Below are 23,619 nucleotides of genomic sequence, written 5' to 3'. Positions count from 1 at the left end.
TTAAATGAATATCTTGTTAGCCCCCTCATTACACACAGCATATTTAGTAGAACTTGTGTATATGGTTGAAAAAAAATATTCAAGACTATTTGTGTTTCAGAAGAAATAGCAACTGTCATTTTGGATTACACATACTATATTTGACAAAGAATTTGGGTGTAAATGAATATAAGGGCGTGACACCTCGATTTTGATTCATTATTTCAAGCGAGAAAGGAAAACATAAAAGAAAACATGCAGAGAAAAAGAAAAAAAGAGAGTTAGTTGATTATTTAGGTATCCACGCTGCAATCCGTCACTCTAACCAATTGAGCTAACCGCCTCCCGGTTAGCTCAATTGGTTAGAGCGACGGATTGTGTTGTGCGGGAGGTCGAGGGTTCGAGCTATGGCCGGACCAATACTCATGGTCTTAAAATAAGTGAGGAGAATTTTCTACCTTTCTATAATCAAGAAATGGATAAATATTCTAGTCTTCTCGGATAAGGACGAATAAACCGTAGGCCCCGTCTCCTGCAGGGTTAGGGATAGGAGAGGTTAATTTCCAGCGCACGAGATCACTGTGTGGTAGATGTCCTCCCTTGGGTGGGATGGGTGGGTGTTAGCTCTGAAAAGCCCCTATGGGGAGTGGTCAGTTAACCTATGTAGGTATGTATGTATGTATGTAATATTCAGACTAGCCACCCAAATTTAGATCTGGAACAATCACAATAAAGGGTTTCCAAGTCTTGCAGGGTTCCCTTTCTTTTAATTGTAGTCATATGCAGGGCTCAGATGTTTCGCATTTTAAAATAGTTGGCCTGAAATCGACTTCGATCGCCTGAACGAGAAAACTCATACAACAAGCGAGAAAATATCTCAAATCTAGAAAGGGAAATGATGAATCATATCTTTGATTGCGACAATTTCCAAGCTTAAAATTATTTAAAAACGGAAAATTTGTCTAGGTCTCGATCCTAATTCCTCATCCTGTTAAAAGTGAGTACCTGTTAACCCTGCAAATGATATCTGAGAATTTTAAATCTTATTATTATCATTATCAGTTCCTTTGGCCCAACAAACCCTTTTCTGTGTGTTTCTTTATATTTTGCATAAGATCCCATGCAGCAGCATAACTGTCAAGCCAAAAGATCTCATCGTTGAAAGACTCCAGTTTTTACACCACGGAAGAGCTTCAACACATGTTTGTGCCGTCAATACATAAAAAGTTTACGTCTCGTTTTGAGGGATAACAACACACGCACACAGAAATATGGGTGTGGATAGTTTCTTTAAGTTCATGGCACGTCTAAAATTGAGTATTTCGTACTCATTTACGGATGAAGCGGTGTAAGAAAACGTAAACTCAACAAACACTCGAATTCTGTGTGTGGTGTATATTGACTCTTCCTCTTTTTCATGAAGTGTTCGGAAAAAGTTGAGAGTGTCATTAATAGAGCCTGGAATATTTTTCCATCAGCTACCAAATATTTGTTGCTATGATTGAAAGATACAACTTTGTACGATTTGCCTGTCTGCGCTTCAAATATGCATTTGTTTTTATTGAAAGTTCTTTGGGACTGTAAAACAATATAATTTCTGGCCTAAAGTGAAGACGTTAAACTATAAGCGGTTTTCCACTTAGAAAGGTGGTAGATTTTCCGAGGGATACTTGTTCTAGAAAGCTGTTGCTAACCCATAGCAAATAAGGATGGGTTTCAGATCTCATTTCTTGGAGATGCTAATGTAGGCGTAAATAGTTCAGCACGTTACTCTGTATTACTAATGATCATTGCGACAGAAATAGGAAAATAACAAAGCTACACTATCATCCTTCTGGAAAAGGTCCAGTATTATTCCTTAGCAATTGATTAATATTCTTCCTAAAAGATACTGTCGCTCATACCTTAAGCGTTCACCACAAAATCTTTTCATACTAAAAAAATATATACAATTTCGAACCTTGTGGATGTCTTTTAGAAATGAGGATTCGTAAAAAGGAGTAAAAGAGAATTATTGACTATTTACGTGTAGTCTCATTTTCCTTGTTGTTAATTTAAAACCGCTGGCACTGATTACCAAAATGAATATTGCGGTGTTATTTCTTTAATTGAGCCAATATTAAGAGCCGATAAGTGAGCCTACTTGGCTGCTTTTAACTAATAAATACCGCCGTTCAGAGCAATCACACTCTCAGTTATCTCTGACAAAGAAGGGCTGAGGAAGAAAACAGCTGCAGAAAAAGATGTGTTCGAGAATTCTGCTCCTCTTGTTCCTTGCATTTTATGTGGGACAGCTGGCAGCTTTCAATTCACCAGGCAAGTTTAACTTAGATAGAACAGTTCATCCTATTGTGGAATATAATTTTTCAACAGTTTGAAAAGTTACTTTCTGCGAAAACAAAGATGAAAAAAAGAAGGAAGGTAAGACAGGCTCTTTGTATGTCTCAGAGCAACATTTATACTTCGAAGATATAATATGTTGTTTGATCAGAAACTGAATAACAACGCCACAATTTATGTTTTCGGTCTGTTGAGGCATCGTTGTTTGGAGATTCAACATGTCGCTATGACTGCATCTTCACTTCCACGCAAACGGGTATTGGCTACGTGGATAGATCGACTAAATAGTACCTATAATTAAGCAATTAACTGAATAAGTCTCACTACGTTGCTGCCAACTAGAGTAAAAGTCCATAACAATCTATAACGATCACATAGCGACTGTATTTATTTCACTTAATTTAAAAGTAAATAGACCTTGTTAGATATTGTTAGATATATTATGTGTCTCTTAAGCACAAACCCTTTCAATACCCAATGGAACAGTTAATTGTTTCGTAATAATGAGTCTTGTCAATCCACAAGGTTTGCTTTTGGCAGCATTTAATGAATATGTTGCAGCCAGCTGATGAGCAAAACAAACCTCTCCAGACAGCTTCCCTGCATATTGTCCCATCGAGCAATGAAATACATGCACATGCATATCACGCATACAGGAGCCCCCTACCGGCCATCCCTTTAAACTACGATAGATGAAGACAATACTTTTCAGGGATCGTAGTGGTGGTGGTAGTGATTTGTTTGAGATACTCTCATCCTCTTTATCGTATACGTGTCGTTATCAGGTGTAACTGAAGAGCCAGAAGAAACAGACCCCCCGGAGGTACCAGAGGCGACTGATGTTCCGGAGGAGACTGATGCTCCAGAAGCTACTGAACCTACGGAGGCAGAAATATGAGCCAGTGGCATAGGCGAATGCTGTACTTCCCTAGTCTCTTTATATTACCAATGACTAAACTGTCAGTTCAACTGCAGGACCAGAAACTAGCGATGTCCTTTTATAGTGCAAAAGTTGGTTTTTTTTTTGCATTGTTAAACTGTCTTCTCGATTTCTTGCATATCACTTTCTAATTTCATTCCGATCTGCAGGCTTTCTGTTCAGTTTAAGGCTTACTCAAACAGGCGTAACGTTTCACTCAAGTAGGAAGGGCTTCTTCTAAAGCGTCTTCGACACTGTTATACGAATGGAAATCTAAAATAATAAACGTATGACCTACTTATAATTTCTTTGGTATCAGAAGGAGAAATATTGCATGCGGTGAAAAAAAAATGCTACTCAAACTAATTACTGCAACTACAACTTCTATTTCTACTACTACTACTACTACTACTACTACTACTACTACTTCTGCTATTATTGTTACTGCTACTGCTACTGCTACTGCTACTGCTACCGCTAAATGTCACTGTTACTGTTACAATAACTGCTTCCACATTTACTAACTATGAGTTCTACCCCCTGTACTACTACTGCTAATTCTACTGCTACCAACACTTCTCCTTCGACTACGTTTACAACTTTTATTACCCTATTCCAAACTTTTCTGCAAGGCAACCGAAGTGAGCAAACAAATATCTGGTCCTTAAAGGATGCAAACACGACCTGGAAAATGATGGCTCGTACCAGACCCTATCTAAGATGCAGCCTGTGCCCGGCGTAATAGAAGGTACCCTAAACAACAGGAACGGACTGGCGAGTGCGTGCCGGCATGCTAGCAAGTATATGATATAGCATGCTTGAACCATCGTCCTGTAAAGAGTACCTTGGTTCGTACTAAGCTTTCATATGATGGGAAATATATTTTCCTCACTTTAACGAATGATGAATTATATTTTAATGCAACCAGGGCACTTCTGATCCCGGAAGTTTTGATATGAGTATACAGGTTTTTGCAAATAAAGCAGTCGTTCATGCAAAATGAATCAAGGAATAATGATAGCGAGAGAGCTTGTCTTTTTTGTCACGAGAGTCGGACGTAACCGACCAAACGAACAAATCTGTGTCCTCAAAGCATTTGTACCTCAGATCCTCAGATTTCTTGCTCCAATTGTCCACCATTTGTGCAACAAAATTTGTGTTGGAGCGAATGTGTAAATTTGAGATAGGCAGTGAACATATGTGACGTATGTTTACAGGGACGGTGTGGACCTAGATATTGAGCTTGGCTCATAAACGAATTCTCTCAGACTCTAAAGGATCCTCATCGGTAACTCAGGTCTTTTCTTTGTCCATGCTCGTACTCAACATGAATAGATAAGTGAATGAAACTTTTCTTGGTGTTTCGAGAGTTGCAATTTAAATTTATATCTTCCTAACCCCCTCATTACGCACAGCATACTTAGGAGAACCTGTGTATATCGTTAAAAAAATACTCGAAATTAGTTGTATTCCAGGAAAAATAGCAGCTGTATTTTTTGATTGCAAATAAATGGCTTTGAATTTGAGAGTAAATGAATAGTAAGTCATTTATTTATGGGTATTGACATCGAGATTTTGATTCATTATTTCAGGCGAGAAAAGGAAACAAAAGAAAATGGAATGAAAAAGAAAAAAAGCGATTTAGTTGAGTATTTAGATATCCACGCTACTTTTCTCCAAAATATTCAGACTAGCCACCCAAATTTAGATCAGGAACCATTGCAATGGAGGGTTCTCAAGTCTTGCAGGGTTCCCTCTCTTTTACTTGGAGTTATATGCAGGGCTCAGATGTTTCGCTTTTAAAATAGTTGGCCTGAAATCGACTTCGATCGCGCTGGACGAAAAAGTCATACAACCAGCGAGAAAATATCTCAAATCTAGAAAGGTAAATGATAAATCATATCTTTGATGGCGACGATTTCCGAGCTTAAAATTATTTATTAAACGGACAATTTTTCTAGGTCTCGATCGGCTCAATACTGATGATAATTCCTCTTCCTGTTAAAAGTAAACATCTGTTAACCCTGCAAATGATATCTAAAATTTTCAAATCTTATTACTATTAGTTCCTTTGACCCATCAAGTCCTTTTCTGTGTGTTTCTTTATATTTTGCAAAAAGATGCCATGCAGCAGCATTACTGTCAAGCAAAAGATATATTCGTCCAGTTTTTACACCAAAGAAGAGTTTCAGCTGATGTTTATGCCGTCTGTACATAGAAATTTTACAGGTTTCATTTTGCGGGATAACAACACAGTACATGCACACGGAAATATGGATGTGGATAGTTTCCTTAAAGTTCATGGCACGTATTAAATTGAGTATTTCGAACTCATTTACGGATGGTTCGGTGTAAGAAAACGTAAACTCAACAAACACTCGAATTCTATGTGGTGGTGGATATTGACCGATTCTTCCTCTTTTTCAGGAAGTGCTTGGGAAAAATTGATAGTGCCATTAATAGAGCCTGGAATATTTTTCCATCAGCTGTCAAATATTTGTTGCTATGATTGACATACAACTTTGTACGATTTGATGTTGGAGATGAAGCATGTTTGAACCATCATCCTGTAAAGAGTCCCTTATTTGGTTTGTACTAAGCTTCCTTATAGTGGAAAATATATTTTCTTTACTTTAGCGAATGATTAATTATATTTCAATGAAACCAGGGTGCTTCTGATCACGAAGTTTTGATTGGGGTTTACGGGATTTTTCAAATGAGGCAGTTGTTTAAGCAAAATGTGTCAAGGAAAAATGATACTGAGAGCTTGTTTTATTTTATTTTTGGTCACGAGAGTCGGACGTAACCAACTAAATCTTTGTCCTCTACAAGAATTTATACCTCAGATCTTCAGATTTCTCGTTCCAATTTTCCACCATTTGTGCAACAAATTTTGCAAAATTTGGAGAGAATGTGTAAATTTGATAAGCAGTGAACATACGTGACGAAGTTCTGTATGTTTACATGGACGGCATTGGACCTAGTATTGAGCTTGGCTCTTAAACGAATTCTCTCAGACTCTGAAGGATCGTGTCCTCATCGGCAACTCAGACCTTTTCTTTGTACATGCTCGTAAATGACATGAATAGATAAATGGATGAAACTTTTTTCGGTGTTTCAAGAGTTGTAAATGAAAATTTTATCTTGCTAATCCCTCATTATCCACAGAATATTTAGGAGAACTTGCCTATATGATTAAAAAACTTACTGAAAACTATTTGTATTTCAGAAAAAATAGCAACTGTCTGTTTGAATTACAAATAAAATATTTGGCAGAGAATTTGAGAGTAAATGAATGGTAAGTCGTTTATTTATGGGCATTGACACCTAGATTTTGACTCATCATCTCAAGCAAGAAAGGAAAACATAAAATAAAAATGCAAAGAAAAAGAAAAACAATAGAATTAGTTGAAGAATTAGGTATCCACAATGCTTTCCTTTAAAATATTCAGACTTGCCACCAAACGTAATGAAAGGCTTTTCGTCTTACAGGGTTCCCTTTCTTTTAATTGTAGTTATATGCATAGTTTCTTTAAAGTTCATGGCACGTATGAAATTTAGTATTTCGTAACCAATTACGGATGAAGTGAGTTCTGTGTGTGGTAGATACTGATTCGTTCTCTTTCTCATGAAGTGCTCGGAAAAAGTTGAGAGTGTCATTAATAGAGCCTAAAATATTTTCCATCAGCTACCAAATATTTGTTGCTATGCGATTAATACACAACTTTGTAAGATTTTCCTGTCACGTTTCTTTATATTACTGATGAGCATTGGGTCAGAAATGGGGAAAATAACGAGGCTACAGTATCATCCTTATGGAAAAAGTCCAGTATTATTCCTTAACAATTGATTAAGATTCTTCCTAAAAGATACTGTCACTCGTACCTTAAAAATTCACTAAATAACCTTTTTATACTAACAAAAATATATACAATTTCGAACCTTGTGGACTTCTTTTAGAAATGAGTACTTGTAAAAGGAGTAAAAGAGAATTATTGACTATTTACGTGTAGTTTCATTTCCTTGTTCTTAATTTAAAACCGCAGGCACTGATTACCAAAATGAATAATGCGGTGTTATTTCTTTAACTGAGCCAATATTAATAGCCGAAAAGTAAGCCTACTTGGCTGCTTTTAACTAATAAATACCGCCGCTTACTTAAAGCTACAACTTGCCCTATAGGGCAATCACACTCACAGTTATCTCTGACAAAGAAAGGCTGAGGAAGAAAACAGCTGCAGAAAAAGATGAGTTCGAAAATTCTGCTCCTCTTGTTCCTTGCATTTTATGTGGGACAGCTGGCAGCTTTCAATTCACCAGGCAAGTTCCAGTTCACATAATATATTAGAGTTTATATTATTACGTTTTATTTCTAGTTTTAGAATCACCCTTTCTGCGATTGATGTCAATGCCTGACTTTCCTTCTTTCAAAGAAAGCTCCTGGCTCTGACAGTATCCCAATGCATGTCATTAAATATTCATTTCACCTTATTTCTGCTCCTTTGGCAGCTATCATCAATATATCTTTACTAAAAGGCATTTTCCCGGACAAACTTAAAATCGCTAAAATCATTCCCATCTTCAAGGCAGAGGATCCTAGCTTTTTTGTAAACTACAGACCTATTTCTTTGTTGTCTAATTTTTCCAAATTTTTCGAAAAAGTCATATACAATCGCTTAATAGAATTTGCGGAAAAACACGATACATTTTATCGCTGTCAATTCGGATTTTGGAAAAAATCACTCAACATCACACGCGCTAATTCATTTGGTAAATAGAATTGCATCTGCAATCGATCAACACCAAACAACGGTGGGTGTTTTCCTAGATCTTTCCAAAGCACTCGACACTCTCGACCACCAAATCTTGTTCGCCAAATTGGAGCACTATGGTATCCGTGACGTGGCTCTGCAGTGGTTTAAAAGCTATTTTTCTTTCCGCCAGCAATTTTTCCAATTCAATCAAGCTTGCTCTCCGATGTAAACCATCAAGTGTGGTGTCTCTCAAGGTTCGATTTTAGGCCCACTATTGTTTATTCTTTACATTAATGACCTTCCTAATGCCTCTGAATTATCAGACCCTCTACTTTTCGCTGATGACACCAGTATCTTTTATTCCCGCTCAAATCTAAATTGCTTAGAATCTATACTTAATGATGAGCTCCAAAACATTGACGTTTGGCTAAAATGTAACAAGCTTTCAGTCAATGTAAAGAAAACCAACTATATAATTTTTAAACCCAGACAGAAGAAATTTAACTCCAGCATTTTTCTCTCCTTTGGAGGTAAACCCCTACAACAAGCTAATGTAACTAAATTCCTTGGGGTCTATATTGACAATCATCTCACCTGGAAATACCATATCAGCTATGTATGTAAACAAATCGCTAAATCAATAGGTATTATATTTAGGTCTCGCTTTTCCCTATCCTCTGCAACCAAGCTCACTTTGTATTACACCTTAGTTTATCCTTATATCGTCTATTGTAACTCCGTCTGGTCGTCCACATACGTATCTAACTTAAATAGAATTTATTATTTGCAAAAGCGAGCTGTGCGGGCTATCACCAACTCAGACTATCAAGACCACTCTGCCCCTCTATTCTCCAAACTAGGAATTTTAGATATTTTCCAAATAAATACGTTTGAAATCGCCAAATTTATGTTTTATTTCAAAAATAACTTATTGCCCCCATTGCTCCTCGATCTTTTTGTAAGGAATAGCCAAATTCACAACTATGGTATCAGAACAGCCAGTAATTATCGAACGCATTTGTGTCGTACAAATGTCAAGCAGTTTACAATTCTCTACCAAGGTCCTAAAATTTGGAACTCTCTCCTTCAGTTTCAGTCATTCGTTCGTCAAACGTTCTCAGCTTTAAAGCGAAATTGCAAGAGTTTTTACTTAAATACTCACTGAATTGGCCAAGCCGCACATTCGGAGCACTTTTTCTTTACTTAATTTATTATTGTAAGTGAGGTGGCTCTCCCATAAGCCTGGTGGCTTCTTGGGCCTCCTCGCCTTCTAACTGTTATCGCTGTAATTAACTATTTTTTAATTGTTAAAATAAGGCAAATAAAGATGATGATGATGATGAAAGTGCGAATTGTTGACAGGCTTTTAGAACAGTTCATCCTATTGTGGAATATAATTTTTCAACAGTTTGAACAGTTACTTTCTGCGAAAATAAAGATGAAAAAAAGAAGGAAGGAAAGACAGGCTCTTTGTATGTCTCAGAGCAACATTTATACTTCGAAGATATAATATGTTGTCTGATCAGAAATAATAACACCACAGTTTATGTTTTCGGTCTGCTGAGACATCGTTTTTGGAGATTCAACAGGTCGCTATGACTGCATCTTCACTTCCACGCAAACGGGTATTGGCTACGTGGATAGATCGACTAAATAGTACCTAGAATAACGCAATTAGACGAATAAATCTCACTACGTTGCTGCCCACTAATGCTAGAGTAAAAGTCCATAACGATCCATAACGATCGCATAGTGACGATATGTATTTCATTAAAATAGACCTTCTTAGATATACTGTCTCTTAGGCAAAAACCCTTTCAAGACCCAGTGGAACATTTAATTGTCTCGTAGTATTAAGTCTTATCAATCCACAAGGGTTGATTTTGGCAACTTTCAATGAATATGTTGTAACCTGATGAGCAAAAGAAACCTCCCAAGGCAGCTTCTTTGCATATTGTCCCATCGAGCGGTGAAATACATGCATGTGCATATCATGCATACATGAGCCTCCTACCATCACCCCTCTAAAACTACGATAAAGACAATACTTTCCAAGCCGGAGCGTAGTGGTAGTGCATGGTAGTGATTTGGTTGAGATACTCTCACCCTCTTTACTGTATACATGTCGTTATCAGGTGCAACTGAAGAGCCAGAAGAAACAGACCCCCCAGAGGTAACAGAGGGGACTGATGTTCCGGGGGGGACTGATGCTGCAGAAGCTAATGAACCTACAGAGGCAGAAATATGAAACAGTGGGAGAGGCGAATGCTGTACCTCCCTCTCTAAACTCTTTATATTACCAGTGACTAAATTGTCAATTAAACTGCAGCACCAGAAACTAGGGATGTCCTTTTACAGCACAAAAGTTGATTGTTTTGCGTTGTTAAACTGTCTTTTTCGATTTCTTGTATAATACCTTGTAACTTCATTCCGATTTTCAGGCTTCTGTTCATTTTAAGGCTTCCTCAAACAGGCGTAACGTTTCACTCAAGTAGGAAGGGCTTCTTCTAAAGCGAAGTCTTCGACACTGTTACATAAATGGAAATCTAAAATAATAAACGTATGACCTACTTTTAATTTTTGGTATCAGAAGGATAAATATTGCACGGAGTGAAAAAAAAGCGACTCAAACTAACTACTACAACTACAACTTCTATTTCTACTACTACTAGTACTACTACTACTGCTTCTGCTACTGCTACTGCTACTGCTACTGCTACTGCTACTATTACTGCTTCTGCTACTGTTCCTGTTACTGTTACTGCTACTGCTACTGCTACTGCTACTGCTACTGCTACTGCTACTACTACTACTACTACTGCTACTGCTGCTGCTACTGCTACTACTACTACTACTACTACTACTACTGCTACTGCTACTGCTACTGGTAATGGTACTGCTACTGCTACTGCTACTCTTACTACTACTGCTGCTGCTACTGCCACTGCTACTGCTACTGGTAATGGTACTGATACTACTACCACCACTGCTTCTGCGACTGCTACTGCTACTGCCACTGCTACTGCTACTGCTACTGCTACTGGTAATGGTACTGATACTACTACCACCACTGCTACTGCGACTGCTAATTTCACCGATACTGTTAATATTACTGCTACTTTATCTACTACTAACTGTGAGTTCTACCCCTTGTACTACTACTGCTAAATCTACTGCTACCAAAACTTCTCCTTCGACTACGTTTATGACTTTTATTGCCCCAATTCAAAATTTTGCTGTAAGGCAACCGAAGTGAGCAAACAAATCTGGTCCTTAAAGGATGCAAACACGACCTGGAAAATGATGGCTCGTACCAGTTGTTTTCGCGAGTTAGCTTTGACGCGCCTCTCTTTCTATGGAACGGCCTTAAGAGCGAAAACGCCAAACTACTCCACAATTTGAAAGAAAGGGAAAAGCGCAAGTGGCTTAAGACCATTCCTCTTGACCCTAAATTGGACCTACCCAACGCCACCGGAATGGATAATCCACCTACAACCAGACGCAGTCGACGCTACAACAAGTGGGGCAGGCTCTTAAGGAAACGTCAGCATTTCCGCCAAAAACGCAGATTGCCCAACCCAGTCAATTTGGACCAACTACACCAGTTAGACCCTGTTAACCTTTCGAGCACATCCATAGATGCAGATCAGGTAAAATTGCTGAGGAAAGGAACATCGTTTTGCCCAACACCTAAGGACATCAACTGGCAGAGCGTGTACGATGACTTAGAAGTATTTGAAGCTCGACTACAAACAGCAGCTTTCTTCATTGATAGTAATCCTAATGACAACCTCACAGTTCCTAGCCACCTACCCCGCGTACCAAAGGATGGGAAATGGAAACCTCCAACGTCAAGGTACCCTGAACTTGAACTATTTTTAGCTACTGTACGCGTGATCTTATCAATCCTGAGAACATTAGGCAAGCTAGAGATAACCTTTCTTAAAAAGAACGGGCTGCGCTTAAAGAACTTAAAAATTCCAATGTAGTGATTCGTATACAGGACAAAGGATCCCGATATGTTTTAATTGATGAAGGGGAGTACGAGGAAAAAATGTTTGGTCAGCTCAACAATCAGTTGCATTATGAACCTTTGCAATCAGACCCAACCTCTAAACATTTGGCATTAGTAGAGAGTTGGTGCTCCAAATGGCTAGGAAAAGTGAGATTTCTCCCGAAGTAACCAAATGGGTTTTAAATAAAGAAGCGAGAACAGGAGTTGCATTTGGAAACATCAAAACACATAAAACGGGTAACCCGCTCAGACTTATTACATCTTGTTGTGGCATGGCAATTGAAAACTTATCGGCCTTTACTGAATTTTATTTACAACCACTTGTTCGAAAATTACCATCGTTTATTAAAGACACTACCGACCTGCTTAACAAAATAGAACATCTTAACACAAGCGGTCCATTTCCAACTGGCACCTTACTGGTATCGTGGGACGTGGTTTCAATGTTCCCTAACATCGATAACAAACTCGGCCTCACTGCTTTGAATACTAGAGAAAACAAATTTCCATCCACGACTTGTATTTTAGAAGCCGTAAAAATTTGTTTGAAAAGCAACCATTCTGTTTTTAAAGAGAATTTCGTTCTTCAGATCCATGGCACAGCTATGGGTCCGAAGAATGCTTGTAGCTTTGCCGATCTAGCCATGGGCGAAATTGATCACAAAGCTAAGTTTTCTGGTCCGATAAAGCCGTCCTTATGGTGACGATATCGAGACGATGTATTTGATCTCTGGCAGCAGGGTCTTCCTGCCCTACATCAATTTACTGATTACATCAATTCCCTGTATCCTACTATTAAGTTTGAGCTAGTTGTTTCTGATCGTGAGCTCCACGTACTTGATCTCACTTTACATCTTATCGATGGATTTATCAGGACAGACGTCTATTCCAAACCTACAGATAGCCATTTATATCTTCCGCCTTCCAGCTGCCATCCTAAGCACGTTTTCAAGGCTATTCCTTTTGGAGTAGCCACATGATTGAAAAGAAATTGCTCTGAAGAAGTATTTTTTGCCGAGAGAACAGCTTGAGTACCTTGAGTACCAAAGAGTACCTTGTTAACCAGGGTTACCCTTCTAAATTAGTTTCTAAACAATTCTCCAAAGCCTCCGCCATCCCTAGACATATTTTACTCAGGACTCGTGGAAAAGAAGCGAAGAAAATATTTCCATTTGTTACTACATTTAATCCTAACTTGCCCGACGTAGGCAACACAATCAGAAAGCATTTGTTTATTTTGCAATCTAACCCCAAATTGAAAGAACTTTTTCCTCGAAGTTGTATCATACAATCTTTTCGTCGATCGAAAAATCTCAAAGAATTGTTAGCACCATCTCGTTTTAAAACTGCCAGCGAGAGACAAACCATTCCTCATAACAATGGCTGCTTTAAATGCGATAGGAAAAGACGCGACCTCGGTCAGAATTTCTTTGTTGAATCTAAATCATTTCTCAGCTTTCAGACGGGCAAAAATTACACCATTCACTCTAGACTTAGCTGTGACTCTAAAAATGTGATTTACTTGGCTTCCTGTAAGAAATGTCGCCTGCAATACGTGGGATCTACTACCACCGACTTTAAAGTGAGATTTCGAAATCACAAATCTAGTATGCCCACAAACAAAACAACTTGTGAAGTAGCGATACACTTCAACAAAACCCCACACACCCTGGACGATTTTTCGTTCGAATGCATTGATCAGGTACAGGCCCTTAGTGGCTCTGCAGAGATCGATAGGCTTTTAATCACAAAAGAGGCTTATTGGATTGCTCAGTTGTTCTCTTTGGCACCCCATGGTTTGAATAAAAGAAAGGAATTTCATTCGAAAAATAGAATTTGCTATAACTAATTTTCTATCTTATATTAGGCCCTACTAATTGATCGTTCAAAAGCCCTTTCCTTGGATTTTTTCGGCCTTTTAGTTGTGGATTGGACTCAGAGGCCCTGCCAAGGGATCTTATTATGATTAGTATCATTTAAGGGTCCCTCCAGGGATTTTGTTGCTAATTTGCCCTTTTGGGCTCCAAAGGCCTAGTTTTGGGATTTTGTTACGGTTTATAGTTGTAGTAAAAAGTGGGCCTTCCCTTTTTTAATGCTCGCCGCATTGCTTCTTTGCAATTGGTTACGCCACTCATATTAACATATTTAGTATTCTTATCTCTTAGTTTTTAGGGTTTGTTTCTTGTATTTTGTCCATTGCTTTCTTTGTAATTATGTTTTTTGTTTATTAGCACCAGTTCGTTAGTCGTTATCTATAATTACGTAAACATTAGCACTTCGATTCTATTTAATGCTCTTTTTTTATTTCCAAAGTTGTAAATAACTGGAGAAGGTCTCTGACTGAAACGTTTTTTATCAAAAAATTTTATATTTTTTCCGTCAGAAGTTGTCCATCCTCGCAATTTTTTTAAACTTTCTATATATATATCTATATAGTAAGTGTAAAACGATGAAACATGAAGCAAACTTCTAACTATTCCAGCTTTAATGTGGCGACGTTTCGACCTTCGGCCTCCTTCCTGGCAGAAATTACAGGGCGTCAAGGTGTTCTGCCGGAATTAACTTAATTAGCTATCACAGCGGATGAGATTCTTTGTTATAAGCTCCTGCCTTTTCTTGAGGCCAAGAGGGTTCAGGGTAAACAGTGTGGTTGTCCAATACGCCTACCAAGTTATAATTAGTAACAATCGATAAATATGGACTCAGGTTATTCCTGGCAGAGAGTGTGATACTATGACAGGGACTACGGTTTGTTTTTAAGCGATAACTACTTATTGTGAGGTCATTTTCCCTTCTCAGCAGCGAGAAATGCAAAAGGAAACGATGAATTCTAACCTAGATCAAGACATTTTTCATGTTTAATATCATTTTACGGTGATTATAAAAAAAAGAGCCGCAGTTTAACAAGGTCTCGATTGGCTAAAAAAAATACTTCCTCTTCCTGTTAGAGTAACTATCTGTTAACATGCAAGCAACATCTAGTAGCTAAGAATTTTAAACCTAGTCCTCTTCTTGTCCTGCTGTCGAGCCAAAAGATTCCCACAACACTGAGGAGCTTGAGCACATTTTTGAGTTAAAGCGGCTTGTACAGATATTTTCCAATAATACTTTTGGACTGTCTTATTCTACACGGAAATATATGACAGATGTGTGTTTTTTTAAAGTTTATGGCGCATACGAAATTGAGTATTTTGAACTCAGTTAGGATGATGCGATGTAAGGGTCACTCCGCCGCCTGGTTAGCTCAAGTGGTAGAGCGCTGGACTGCCGTGCGGGACATCGAGGGTTCGAGCCCCAGACCGCACCAACACTCAGGGTCTTAAAATAATTGAGGAGATTGTGCTATCTGTTATATCAAGAAATGGATGGACATTCTAGTCTTCTGGGATAAGGACGAAAAAACCGTAGGCCCCGTCTCCTGCATCTTCTCTATACCGGTTAGCAGGGGACGTTAAAGAACCCACACACCTAACGCAAAGAGTAAGGAGCGTAGCTCCCGGTGTTGTATTTTGGCCTCTTCACTGAAATCGGGGTAGAGGATAGGGAAAGGTAATTTACCTAGTATTCTTGAGGCCATGAGGGTTCAGGGTAAACAGTTTGGTTGTCCAATACGCCTCCCAAGTTATAATTAGTAATAATCGATAAATATGGACTCATTTCCTGGCAGAGAGTGTAATACTATGACAGGGACTACGGTTTGTTTTCAAGCGATAATTACTTTACTTATTGTGATCGGTGAGGTCATTTTCCCTTCTCAGCAGCGAGAAATGCCAAAGGAAACCATGAATTGTAACTGAGATTAAGACATTTTCCATGCTTAATATCAAGATTAAAATAAAATTTACTTGTAAATTTACCTGCCTTTGGCAAATTGTTAAATACAAATAAATAAATACACTCGAATGCTGTGCATGGGGAAAATCACTCTTCTTCATCAAGAGCTCGGGAAAACAGTCGAGGAGTGTCAGTGATATGGTGGATATTTTTCCAGAAACTAACAAATATTTGTTGCTATGATTGTTACAAAACTTTGTACGATATGACACTCTCTTGGCTGTGCTTCATAATATTTTTTTCGTCGCAAGCCCTTTAGGACTACAATATGACATAACCTCTGGAGTGTGTTTCACCATGAGAGTTTTTAGATCTTCGAGAGCTAATCCTTAAAAAAAAAAAAAAGCTGTTGTTAACTTATGGCATACACGATGGATTCGAGATCACATCTTCTGGCATGGAGATACTGATATAGGCGTGTGACCATTTGGCCGGTAATGATAAAATCACGTACGAAGTTACAGTATTATCTCTCTGGAAGAGGTCCGATATTATTCTTAAGAAATTGATAAATATTCCTCCTACAAGATAGCTCATGCCATAAATGTTCACTAAACAACAATCTTTTAATAAAAACATTGAAGTTCGAACCGTGTGAACAAGTGAGGGAAGATATTCTGCCTCTTAGAAATGTCTATTTCGCAAAGAAGTAACTAGTCTTATAACTAGTAAGTAGTCATATTTTCATTTTTCCTAGTTTCATGAAATAGATATTGCAGTTTTGAATCGAAACAATATTAGAAGCCAAGACGTCTGCAACGGCTGCTTTTAACTAATAAGTACCGCCGCTTATTTTAAGCTCTAACTTGCCCCACTGACCAGTCACTCTCTCAGTTATCAAAGAAAGGCTGAAGGAGACAATAGCTGCAGAGAAAGATGTGTTCGAGAATTCTGCTCCTTTTATTCCTTGCATTTTATGTGGGACAATTGGCAGCTTTTAATTCACCAGGCAAGTTCAACTCAATATGAAATATTGGAATTTTAATTTGTTTGGGTTTGAATTCCAGTTTAGAACTAATCTCGAGCTCTCTGTAGCTGATGTCAAAGTTTTATTCCTTTTGGGTATGATAGAAGTGCAATTTGCTAATAAGGCTTTAAACAGTTCATACTTTTGTGGAATATTTACCGGTATTTTTAACTCTTACAGGTATAACCTTTGCGAGACTACGTAAACTTCTGAATTTTATTCAACTTGACATTTTGGATAAATGAGGGAGAACCTCGGTTTAAAAAAATTGTGGTTCTAAAAAAAAAAGACGATAATAAAAACAGATAATTTTTGCGAAAACAAGAAAGACGGAAAGGAAAGACAATTTTTTTGTTTTTCAGAGAAACATTGTAAACATCAACAATATTCGATATTGTCTAATCCGAAATAATTTTAATACTACAATCTGTGTTTCCCTCTGTTATCAACATGTTTTTAAGACTGCAGATACACTTTCACGTAAACGAGCATTGTTACATGAAAAGATTGATTAGATAGTAACAAAACAATTTCAGTACGTCGATGCCACCAACTGGTCATGTAATAAACTAAAGTGAAGGAACAAGATTTTTCATAATCGTATGATTACAGTTTTCATTTCATTTAAGCAAATAGAACCTATTAGACGTATCCGCTTACTTAGCATTTACCCTAAAAGAGCCAAATGAATGCAACAGTTTTCTTCGGCATAGTGCTGTGTCTTGTCAAGCCATATGAGCCAATTGGGGCAGAAGTCAGCGTTCGATCAATATGTAGGAGGCTGATGAAAATTCATAATTCCTTTAGCAGTTTCCACGTTTATTGTCAAGGAGAAGTGAAATGCATGCACGTACATGTCACGCATACAGGAGCCCATCACTCCTTTAAAGCTACGAAAGATAAAGACACTGAATGAATGAAAACCCAGAGAGCTGACTTCTACACAGGCTCCCGTGGGGGTGAACTGGCAGCGATAGTGAAAGTGGTAACAAGTGATAATCTCACCCTTTTTTATTGTAAAAATGTATTCATTAGGTGCAACTGAAGAGCCAGAGGCACCAGAAGGGACTGAAGTTCCAGCAGGGACTGAAGCTCCAGAGGGGACACAGGCTCCAGACAGTGAGGTTACTGAAACCCCCGAGACAGAAATATGAAGCAGAAACATGAACAGCAGAAAAAGCGAATGCTCTGTAAGCTCACGACAATAACTAAAACGATTTATACTGTATAGGACAAGAAACCTAATAATGTGCTTCGGTACGTTATCACATATGATTGATTTTTTCCATTGTTATATATTTCTTTTCTCGAGTTATTGCAAATTACTTTGTACTTTTCAATCCAATTTGTAAGCTTTCTGTTTAGTTTTTGGCTTAGTCAAACAGGCTTAACATTCTAAAGCCAATTCATCGTCAGTGCATTACCAATGTAAATCTAAAATAATGAGTGTAATAGATAATAAACTTAATAAACTTGGAAATTCTTTGCTATTATAAGGAAAAAGACTGTGGGCAGTGAAAAAGGGGTTGCTTTCAATTCAAAGTAACAACTGCTATTACAACAACTACCACTACCGCTACTACTATTATTACTCACTGCTGCTGCTGCTGCTGCTACCATTCCTGCCAGCGCTACTTCGATTTCTACTACTAATACAATTAGAGATACAATTTCTATTCCAAGTACTGCTACTCCTAGTACTACTGCTACTAATGCTACTTATATTATCACATATTATCACTTCTCCTTCGACTATGTTTTCGACTGCCACTTCCTCTGTTTAAAATTATGTTGAAAGACTATTGCGTGAACACCAAAAAAAAAGAGAGTAGACTTTAATCAGTGTTCAGAAACGCAAACATATCAGAAAAAGCGAATAAACTTCGATAATAAAAGGGTTTGTTCGGCAAACGATTAAGAAATGACCGTATATGATTATTTGGAACAGTCGCGGCAACAGCTTTGAGATACATGCTGTATTTTTCAAAATTCAAATATTCTCAACACTCGGAGAGACTGAAGGAAACATAATCTATGGGGTGGTACTGGTAAAACAATTTTGATGCAGGTAGATACAGTGGCGTGCTGGTTTTTTTTTTTTTATGAAGTAAAAGCCGTTGGACGTCGAGACCTTGATAAAGTTTTATATCGTCGTTGTTTGATTTAATATTTCTATAAAATGGAAAAAAGATAGGTTGCTTAGCGCAAGCTTCCATTCATGGATATTTATTAATCCGTCTGTATTTGAGTGCAAATGAATATAGTGACGTTTATGTTAGGGCTTGACCTCTAGATTTTTATTCATTATTTCATCCGAGAGAGATAAACATAATTACTCGGGCTCTCCGAAGGAAACGCCCGAGGTATAAATTCGGCTTGGTTTTTTTTTTTTTTTTTTTATGCGTTCAGTCACAAAACACAGTTCCACTACAGCGTATGCGTGAAGTGTAAGCGCATACGTAGAATGAACCCTGAGCGCATGATTTAAAGCAATGGCTGCCTTCGTGGACAATTCCATGCTTGATGTACGCGAATGAAATTCGATGGCTATTACGCTTAATACATATACAAAGTCACACACCGTTCGCAGTGGACCCACATAAAAACTTGTGGAGCGTTTTGGGAACGGGTCGGTCCGCGAACTTTACGAGAGATCAATTTAGGAGCGATACTTAACGAGTGAACCTTTTATAGAGGAATATCAAGCGAAACCTGCTATATCAAACGAGCTTTCTCATGTTATGTTTACATGTAAATACAACCGTGTATTTAGACGTGATCGAGAGCCCAGTAGAATACCAGAAGCTACTCTGAAACGTCTCAGAAGAAAGGGCAGAAAACTGAAGGAATTTGTTTATGAACATATTCGTCCAAGCGTACTGAAGTGTTCCTTGGCTACGTCGCTATCTGAAGGTTAGAAGAGTTGCAAAGAATGTTTGTAATCTTAATACGAAGAGGGTAAGATTAAGTAAAGTTCCACAAAGTGAGAAGAAGTATTTGCTGAATTGTTCTGTGAGGTTACATCAAAGGATAATTAAAAAACTGAAGTATAGAACAAGTCGGTATTTATCAATGTTTTCTTGTAATAGACCCATATGTCTTTATAAGAGTCAGACACACGCATCAAACTATTGTAAATTTCAACTGAGTTCAGGTATAGAGAAAGACCCTGATCCTTCTCAAATGTACATTGACCCTAGCAAAACAATAACGGAACCACGTAGCCAAGCTAATGAGTTGGTATTTGGACAAAATTCAGGACAACAATGTGTTGCAATGAGTTTATGCTCTTTGATTTACAGAAACAAACAAAGAATCAATTCTGTTAATGATCTTGTGTCGATAATATGGAATATTGGAAATCAGTTGAATTGAAGTTTGTCTCAGTTAACCAGACAGTCCTGATTGAAGCAGTCTCAAAAGAAAGTGATGTGAATAAGTCTTTCTCCTCATTTTATAACAAAATAAACAATCTTCTCAATAAGCACGCTCGTTTAAAGCCAATTTCAAAACGCAAGATAAAGCGACTCTCAAAACCTTGTATTAATATAGTAACTGTTGTAATTTGTCTAGAATTTTGAATCTTGCTCTGTAAATCTTTTATTATGTTATAATATACGTAGTAAACACTGCCCGCCTCGACTAGCCTTTACTAACTGCGGGCAGTGCATATTTTTGTAATATTGTAATAATAATAATAATAATAATAATAATAATAATAATAATATTAAACTTGTAAAATTGCAGACAGAATTACCCACACTTTTAAATGTGTTCGAGACTGACTATGAATTTTAATACAGTGAGAGCTACACTGGTACTGTTCATCAAGAAGCCACAATAGAAGGATATCAGTACTTTACCTCCTTTTATAGAGCCTTTCAATCACATATATCCGGAAATTTCAACAATTTTGTCTTGACAATAGGGTGTACTGCAGTTGCTATCTATTGTAAAGGTAACATGAGCTTGAAAATATTTGATTCTCGTGCAAGTTACTTTGTGCTGCTTGAAGTATCATCACTGAATAGCTTAGTACATTATTTTCAGAGTATACATAACAATGACAAATTTGAGTTGAAAGGGGTTAGGATTAATAAAGTTCAAAATAGTACCCTTTTTCAGAGGTCATATGCATGCCTTTGAAACCAGAAAGTTCAATGCGAGTTGTGCTGTGGCTGTCTACTCACTCTGCTACTCCCTAATAAAATCATGTACTTATTGGAATTCAAACTCCTTATCTAATATTATTCAGTATGGCAAAAGATTATATGAAATGCAAGTACTTACCATTAGACAATTTACCAAAAACCGTTGATGCTTGTGGAACTGAAGTAACTTTAGATCCCAAGAGTGATTACAGTGAAGAAATATTGTCTGATTCAGTTGACAGCAAATCATAGCCAGAAATTGTGGACGGCAAGCGGCAGTCAACGCGGGCGCACAAACAAAATAAATCAAAATGGTGGCTAAAGCAAATAAAAGAGTAAGTAAGGACTATTACAAGGATTTGAATGATGTGAGCACTGCTGTTGAAAATAAAGTAAATAAAAAACCTCCTCGGGTAAGTTGGAATACCAAAAGAAAATAACTCACCTTCACTGTGATCAACTTCTTGAACCTCTTCTTGGCCTCTGACAAGATAGTACCATTCTTTGATGGTGCTATAGGCCAAGGCAATTGTCAAGGCTATTTTTCTTGTTTCTCTGTCTCTTGCATATTGCAGTGAGATGTCCACAACGTTGATTTTCCAAGGTTCAAGGCGGTATATCAGACATGGCACATATGAATATAATTATTTTAGCAAAAAATCCCTCCCGCGTTCCCACTTTTTTTCCAAATTTATATTCAGCGGCTTCTCTATTTAGTATAAATACCTCGTGTAAGGGGAATTACGAGGAAAAACAAAGATGACTGCCGAGAAGAAGGAAAACAAACCGTCTATGGAGCGTTTTCCCCTCAATGATGGCGCCGATTCCACATTGTAAAATGAAGCCTGCTTTTCGTCTTGAAAAGGCAGTGCCCTAGAGTGTATTTTTCCGGGAGAAAAACGTTTGATTTGCAAGGGTTACATCTCCTCTCTTGAATGGGAAACTGGGAAAACTTGTCGGGACAAGAACGTTTTCTCCTCACGCTCAGAAAGGCATGAAGTTAAGTGATATTTGAAGAGGTTAGTAAGGGCTTCATTATGTCTGTCTAGAGTTCTTTTGATCGCAAAAGGTAGTGGCTTGACTGAAATTATCTTCATTTCTTGTGCGATAAAAATAAAATTCGATTATTGCTTTATTAATTTTTGAGCTGGGGAAAGTACCCATTTGAGTGGAAATTACAAAATTAGGAACGTAAAAAATCTCCCCCATATTTCCTTTATATTCTGCCGCCATATTTTAATCTCTTTTCGTGTTATATGCGCATGCTTGCGGCCAAGTTGGCTGCCATGTTGTCCGAAATTTCTGGCCATGCAATTCTCGAAAATCTTGTAAGAAATAATAGTGAATGCACAAGGTTTTGGTGTGGTTTTCGGTCATTTGTATGGCGTATTTTTAATCCCGGTATTTAATGAAAGTCAAATGCACCTAATTGAATATACTAAAACTGTAAATAGCACTGCTTCTCTAGTTGTGGCCATCAGCAATATTCAATATTCAGAGATTTTCTATTAAAAACAATATGGAGTTATTGAACAGTAATATTGCTTCCATCTACTGATTTCTGACAACTTCCATTGGCTGAACATTTGGCAAAAAACTGTGACTCAGTACTAATAATAGATAAAAAAATTCCCTTCTCCTTGCAGTTAAAGGTAAATACATTACCTACACAGGGTTCGTAAAAGCCTCGAAAGTCCTTGAAGATAAAAATTTCAAATTCCTTGAAAGTACTTGAATTTGAGGACTAGAGCTTGATTTTTGCAATGCTTTTTCTTTAGCAATTTTCAAGTTGAAAATTACAGTACTTTCATGGAAAAACTGAGAAACAATATTAAATAATTTTAAAATTGCTTATGCAAACCTTTCCAAAAGTGGTCTTTCCATTTTCTAAAACTTGGCCTTCAAAGTCATTGAAAAGTCCTTGAATTTCAACCTTTGGCATCTGTAGGAACCTACTCCTATATGGTAATATAATTTTTTGAAAGGAAAGGAATGAGAAGGACACATCGAAACCAGTCGCTAGGCATTTTAATTTACCTAATCATTCTAAGCAACATATGGCAATCTGCGGTCTTTCCTTACACTTAGGTAACACGGAAAGCCGTAAAAATCTTGAACGAAAGCTCATCTTTCAAACCGGCGGTCTAAATCCCACAGGGATCAATGAACGCTTTTCATTCCACTAATTTATTCTTGTTTTTCTCGTTGCCATGTTCCCACCCATAACTTAGCTCCATTTTCTGCCTTTAAAAGCACACACAACCCACAATTCCTCTATTCGCTCCGACGAAGGGCTAACGCTCGAAACGTCAGCTTTTATAATCGTTACGGTGGCCAATTTACCATTTCAACTTTGTTGATATATCCAAATTATTTCGTTACCCCCACCGACGTAGCCCCAAACAGTTTCTTTCGGAACTATCAGCCTTAATTATTTTGATTGTTGTCTAGTACCATATCAACATTCATTACACTCGCAGACAAAAAAAAAACAACACAAGTAGACTTATTCATGACCAGCCATGACGAAATTGCGTGACGTCAGTAACGATGGCAATATGGCAGTTCCCTGAAGATAACTCCAGATGTGCGATATTGAAAGCCCGAGTTCACGCAGCTATGCGTTTCGTTGTATACATGCAACAAGAAGAAACAGGATA

At 37.7% G+C, this 23,619-nt stretch overlaps 3 long non-coding RNA genes and 1 pseudogene across 4 annotated transcripts; all 4 read left to right on the top strand.

Annotated features, from left to right (window-relative positions):
* Positions 1–2,136: 2,136 nt before the first annotated feature.
* Positions 2,137–3,542, top strand: LOC148725273 (uncharacterized). Its single transcript, XR_015990661.1, has 2 exons — positions 2,137–2,295; positions 3,105–3,542. It is a non-coding gene; the product is annotated as an uncharacterized LOC148725273 (long non-coding RNA).
* Positions 3,543–7,399: 3,857 nt separating this feature from the next.
* LOC148725272 (uncharacterized) lies at positions 7,400–10,320 on the top strand. Its single transcript, XR_015990660.1, has 2 exons — positions 7,400–7,558; positions 10,128–10,320. It is a non-coding gene; the product is annotated as an uncharacterized LOC148725272 (long non-coding RNA).
* A 1,524-nt stretch (positions 10,321–11,844) lies between these two features.
* On the top strand, positions 11,845–14,392 carry LOC148725271 (uncharacterized; annotated as a pseudogene).
* A 2,208-nt stretch (positions 14,393–16,600) lies between these two features.
* Positions 16,601–20,927, top strand: LOC148725270 (uncharacterized). Of its 2 annotated transcripts, XR_015991071.1 has the most exons (3): positions 16,601–16,790; positions 17,844–19,721; positions 20,111–20,927. It is a non-coding gene; the product is annotated as an uncharacterized LOC148725270 (long non-coding RNA). The 2 variants fall into 2 exon arrangements; XR_015991070.1 differs by lacking the exon at positions 20,111–20,927 and having other exon boundaries at positions 16,628–16,790; positions 17,844–18,288.
* Positions 20,928–23,619: the final 2,692 nt, after the last annotated feature.

Source organism: Stylophora pistillata, chromosome 8 (assembly GCF_964205215.1).
Source record: "Stylophora pistillata chromosome 8, jaStyPist1.2, whole genome shotgun sequence".
Classification (NCBI taxonomy): domain Eukaryota; kingdom Metazoa; phylum Cnidaria; class Anthozoa; order Scleractinia; family Pocilloporidae; genus Stylophora; species Stylophora pistillata.
Note: the sequence above shows the minus strand (reverse complement) of the source record. Positions and strands in the feature narration are given on the sequence as shown.